General features: G+C 40.8%; 1 protein-coding gene across 2 annotated transcripts in view; it reads right to left on the reverse strand.

The window, feature by feature from the left end:
* LOC136333268 (zinc finger protein 699-like) overlaps window positions 1-3,474 on the reverse strand; it is an 89,893-nt gene extending 86,419 nt beyond the window's left edge. For both annotated transcript variants that reach the window (XR_010731000.1, XM_066272190.1), the window contains exon 1: window positions 3,034-3,474. The gene's annotated coding sequence lies outside the window, so the exon portion shown is untranslated. The remainder of the gene's footprint in view (window positions 1-3,033) is intronic.
* Between the last annotated feature and the right edge of the window lie 2,526 nt (window positions 3,475-6,000).

The raw sequence follows: 6,000 nt of genomic DNA on the forward strand, positions 1-6,000 counted from the left end.
TTTGCTGCAAACATTTACCTGAACAGAAGCAGCAGCAGAAAAATACTTCAGTGAAGTTGGCAGGGTGCCTCCTCTGATAGAAATGTCTACAATGCTCTTGCACAAATTTCAAATAATGAAAACACAACTGTTCCATCCACTGCAGTGGATCAAGTATATATCTTAAAGCCAACAAAAACTATGATATTCTTTACTATATTAATAACATGTTCCATTTAAGCAACCATGATGTGAGAATTGTAGGAAAAGACCCTGCACAAATCTAAACGGCAGTTAACTTCAGAGCAGGGGTTACTTGGAGACAAGAGATCTTAGAGTGTGTTAACCATAATAGGAGACTGACCTGGGGTTACTTGAATCCAAGTACACAGATTCTTGGAGGAATGCCTCCAAGAACCAGATTTTCTTTATGATTGATAAGCTCTGAGACTCTGACTCTTCTTGTGTTCTTGATCATGGAGGTAACAGTAGATGTCCAGGGTTGGAGATGGTATGGATGGGAAAAAAGGCTTTTATAGCTTTCTAGCTTTATCTGCTGAGCTATGGCCTTTGAAACTCAATAAATATGCAGTGGCGCAGTTTCTCGGGGCTGATTCCGCCTCAAGAATTTCTTTTCTTTTTTTTTTTTTTTTTACAGAGACAGAGAGACAGAGAGAGGGACAGATGGGGACAGACAGACAGGAACGGAGAAAGATGAGAAGCATCAATCAGTTTTTTGTTGTGACACCTTAGTTGTTCGTTGATTGCTTTCTCATTTGTGCCTTGACCGTGGGCCTTCAGCAGACCGAGTAACCCCTTGCTCGAGCCAGCAACCTTGGGTCCAAGCTGGTGAGCTTTGCTCAAACCAGATGAGCCCACGCTCAAGCTGGCGACCTCAGGGTCTCGAACCTGGGTCCTCCACATCCCAGTCCAACGCTCTATCTACTGCGCCACCGCCTGGTCAGGCTCGCCTCAAGAATTTCAGCCCTCTGCTTGCACTACTTTCATCTGATGTGTCTTATTCCTTGCAAGTCCGAACCATAAAGAAATCGTAACAGAGAATGACTGCAAGAGATGCCCATACCTTTACAAATAAATTATTTATTTTTCATAGGAATCCTGCAAATCATATTACAACTAATTACTACTTCAGGAATCTTGCAGTCAATTAAACACACACTCAATGTTACCCAATTAGAGAGTCCCTCTGTCAGGTGTGTATGCAGGTCTATTTATGCTCAAAGCCTAAATGCCCAAGAAGTAAATTTCTGAACAAATATTTATAACTTTGCTGTTAGTGAGGTCCTTATTTCCTATCATTATCAAGGTCTGGCCTAAAACCCTGTTGGGCCTACTACCCAATGTAGACAAATAAAGCATTCTATTCAAATGTTTTATCTTTGAATACCTTCTCTTGACTAAGACCTATGTCTAGAACAAGGTAGTTTCCCTTAAGGCCCCTACCTCCTGCTCCTTCATTTCATGTTCACTTAGGTAACATTTCCCTGATCCTACCACATGCAGTCACAGGAGTTACAGCACTAAACAAAACAGAAGAACCCTAAAACACATGGACTTCATCATTTTTTGAGGGTGGGCAGTAATTAACAAACTATCAGGTGGTGGCAGATATATATAAAAATGAAGCACGTTATAGGGAAAGGAAATGCACACATATTTTTCTTTAGTGAGTGAGTTACTCAAATGGCAGCACAGAAGCAGAAAATTAAAATAACTGTTTCAGATAGCACTGGAAATCCACAGTTGTGGTTGTGTGTATATATTTATAGACTTAAAAATATCATCAAATCCCAGAGAAGAAAAAATCAGTAACAACTGCCTAACCACTGAGGGCTGGGGAAAGAACAGTATAAATAGTTAGAAAGAAAAGTGAAAACAAGACACAATTATGATACTTTAAACTAATAAAGAAAATCAGAAAAGCCAGCAAGCAATGTGTCCTTTAAAAACTAATAAAGTCGACAAACCCCAAACCCGTAGCAATTTTCTTTAGGAACAGAGCCCAGACAAAAGGAGTTATGAATTAGTCATAATTTCACATGTAAGAAAAAGACAACAACTAAAAAAATTAAGGGAATAGAAATGGAAATGTGCAAGTAATGAATTCATTTAGAGAGAGAAATAAAATTTCCAGCAATGATCTAAAATAAATATAACACTTGATTATATCCAGTTATTAAAGAAAAAAATAACTCAGCACTTAAACTCACAAAGGAAAGAGAAGTTACAAATTGTCTTCTCAGCCAGCTCACCAAATAACTAAAAATTTCAAGATTCTATTATAGGGGTTGAAACAGTTTTCTCCATTCTTTCCAAAACCAGAGAAGCACAATTAAAAAAAAAAATTCATACACATCAGTGCAAAAAATATATTAGTGCAGTCAACAATAATAAAGATATTAATCACAAATTACGTTCATTTTGTCCTAAGAATAAAAAGTGGTTGAAAATGGAATCATCAATTAATATAATTCACTTCATTAACAGAAAAAGATCTTATGACTCATCCCATTAAATACAAAGTGGTGACTGATCTATATTAATGTTCACTGGTGATAAAAATTTAACCCACCAGAACTAGAAGGAAACAAGTTTTACTAGAAAAAAAAATCTACAAACATATACAAAAAACATCATATTTAACGGTGAAATAGTAAAATAATTCCCTCTGGGATCGGGAACAAGGCAAGGATATAAATTCTATGCTATTCAACATGAACTGGACGAAGGTCCTGGTAAGCGCACTAAAGAAATACAGGGTACAAGGTAAAAAAACAGCTAATACTGGCAGATGATCATACTTTATGTGTGAAATTCAAAAAAGATCTACACACAAATGAATACAATGGATAGCTGCATTCGGCGACGACCGTTACATATACACTTATTAGTTCACTTGTATGCACCTGGATATAATGAGCAAACGGGTGCCCAGAGGCAGGGTAACGTCAAGACTAACTAGTATCTCCTGCACCAGACGGGAAGGGGGGAGGGGGGCGGCGTAGTGGAGCTGAATGCCAGCCCCTTGCTCACCGAACACGCAGAAAACCGCAGATCAGCGCAGAGACGACCAGGTGAGTCTCTCGTCCGCGGGACAGGAAAGGCAGGGATGCTTTTCCTTTCCGGAAAGAGCAAAGGACGCTTTTAGAAGCGAATTATAAATACAAGGGTTGTTCTCCACTGCCCTTTGCTCTCACCCGACTGGACCCAGCCTAGAGTGCCCGATTCAGGGAGTTGGAGACGAGCAACAACCACGGACGGAGCGGGCGGGGCTCTGAGGTAACCTAGCGGCGATCGGAGGCCCGGGTGCGGGGTCCCGGCGGCGGCCACCCTCTGATCTCTGGCTTCCCCAAGGCCGAGCTCTCCGCCTCCGCCACCGGACCTGAAGCAGGGCCGACCCAATCCGGGAAGACTGCTGACCCAAGTGAAGACTGAGGTCAGAGAATAGTCGTGATTCGGAGAGACTGGGCTCGTGGCTCACGCAGGCGCAAAAGAACACTTTTACTTCCGGCTTCTGCGGGACGCCCAGCGAGAGGGGCGGGGCCTGGGAAGTGGAAAATGAGGGTACGTTGGCCGGAAGGGCAAGGAGGGGAGGAGGACTGGGAGATCGCCGTTTCCAACGTACAATGGAGAATGGCTAGTTTTGTCCCTGGAGAGATGCGCAGTTGGGGTTGCATGGACTTGAGACCGGACTAAGTCAGCGGGCGAGGTTTGATTGACTAGTCCTATAAGGCGGGTCTTGGTTGAATATTCTGAGAGGCGGGCTCAAAGTGGGGACAGGTTGAGGTGCGGGAATCAGGGAAACGAGGTGCGTGCAGGGTTAGCCTTGTTCTCTTATCCACCCTCTCAAGAGTCAGAGACTGGACAGAAAACGAAAGTTGTACCAATCCGTGGGATCTCCTTCATTCACTCACTTTCTTCATTAGGCCTTTAGCGTTCCCGTTCATTGCTTTATTGATAACTGGTCATGTAGGAAGGCTATTGTTGATAATTATTTATATAGATTCATTTACCTGGAAACCTTACTGACCTCCAATAGTTGTCCATTCCTAATTTGGACTTAAAATACAAATAAAATTTTCTGTGCATTTTTTTTTGTTCTAATATTAACATTTTTTTTGCTTGTTCTGTGTCTCTTCAACTATGTTTTAGTCAAGAAGAAAGAATTTTTTTCTTGGTCAGTAATGATTATCAATCTATTTGCAGTAAGTTGTGACCTTTATTAAGTTAATAAAGTCCCTTTTAAATCTGGTTTATATATATCTTATCAATTGTTGATTAATGTTATCAAATATTTTTGCAGCTATTGAATTAATAACATAACCTTGCTCCTTATTTTATGATCTATCTGTATAAAATCTTTAATTTTATATAGTCCAACGACTGTATACTTTTAAAAAAAATTTTATTTAGACTATTCATTTTAACAGGATGAAATTGGTCAATTAGAGCAGTGGTCCCCAACCCCTGGGCCACGGACCTGTACCAGTCCATGGGCCATTTGGTACTGGTCCCCAGAGACAGAATAAATAACTTACATTATTTCCGTTTTATTTATATTTAAATCTGAACAATGTTTTATTTTTTAAAAATGACCAGATTCCCTCTGTTACATCCGTCTAAGACTCACTCTTGACGCTTGTCTCGGTGACATGATACATTCATCTGTCCCACCCTAAAGGCCGGTCCATGAAAATATTTTCTGACATTAAACCGGTCCGTGGCCCAAAAAAGGATGAGGACCACTGAACTACAGTACTTAGACTTAGTGAAAACATCTCCAAATCATTTTCATATTCGATTATATTGTAAACCCATCACCCAAAGTCAAATATTCCTCTGTTACCTTTTATTTGTTTTTCCTTATGCCCCTCCCCTCCCCCACCCCCCTTCCCTCTACCCCTTCTTCCATCCCCTCCCTATCCTCCATTCCCCTCCCCCTGGTAACCACTGCACTCTTATCTATGTCCATGAGTCTCAATTTTGTGTCCCACCTATGTATGGAATTGTAGACTTTAGTTTTTTCTGATTTACTTACTTCACTCAGTATAATGTTATCAAGGTCTATTCATGTTGTCATAAATTATCCTATGTCATTATTTTTTTTATGGCTGAGGAATATTCCATAGTATATATGTACCACCTTTTCTTTATCCAATCCTCTATTGAAGGACTTTTTGGTTGTTTCCATGTCTTGGCCACTGTGAATAGTGCTGCGATGAACATGGGGCTGCATGTGTCTTTACGTACCAATGTTTTTTAGTTTTGGGGGTATATATCCAGTAGAGGGATTGCCAGGTCATATGGTAGTTCTATTCTTAATTTTTTTGATGAACCACCATACTTTCTTCCATAATGATACTACTTTACATTCCCACCGACAGTGGATGAGGATTCCTTTTTCTCCAGTCTCTCCAACACTTGTTATTACATGTCTTGTTGATAATAGCTAATCTAGCAGGTGTGAGGTGGTATCTCATTATAGTTTTGATTTGCATTTCTCTAATAGCGAGTCAAGATGAGCATCTTTTCATATATCTATTGGCCATAGATAGAGGCCAGAGAGAGAGGAATGAGAGAGAAAGAGAGAGAGAGAAGGGGGAGGAGCAGGAAGTATCAACTCCCATGTGTGCCTTGACCAGGCAAGCCCAAGCTTTCTTTTCTTTTTTTTTAAATAAATTTTTATTTTAATGGGGTGACATCAATAAATCAGGGTACATACATTCAAAGAAAACATTTCCAGGTTATCTTGTCATTTAGTTCTGTTGCATACCCATCACCCGAAGAGAGGTCGTTCTCCGCCACCCTCCATCCAGTTCTCTCTGTACCCCTCCCCTCTCCCTTCTTCCCTCCCCCCACCCCCCATAACCACCACACTCCCATCCATGCCTCTTAGTCTCACTTCTATGTCCCACCAATGTATGGAATCCTGCAGTTCCTGTTTTTTTCTGATTCGCCCATTTCACCCCACACAATGCTACCAAGACCACCATTCCGCTG

This window comes from Saccopteryx bilineata, chromosome 1 (assembly GCF_036850765.1).
Source record: "Saccopteryx bilineata isolate mSacBil1 chromosome 1, mSacBil1_pri_phased_curated, whole genome shotgun sequence".
Lineage (NCBI taxonomy): Eukaryota > Metazoa > Chordata > Mammalia > Chiroptera > Emballonuridae > Saccopteryx > Saccopteryx bilineata.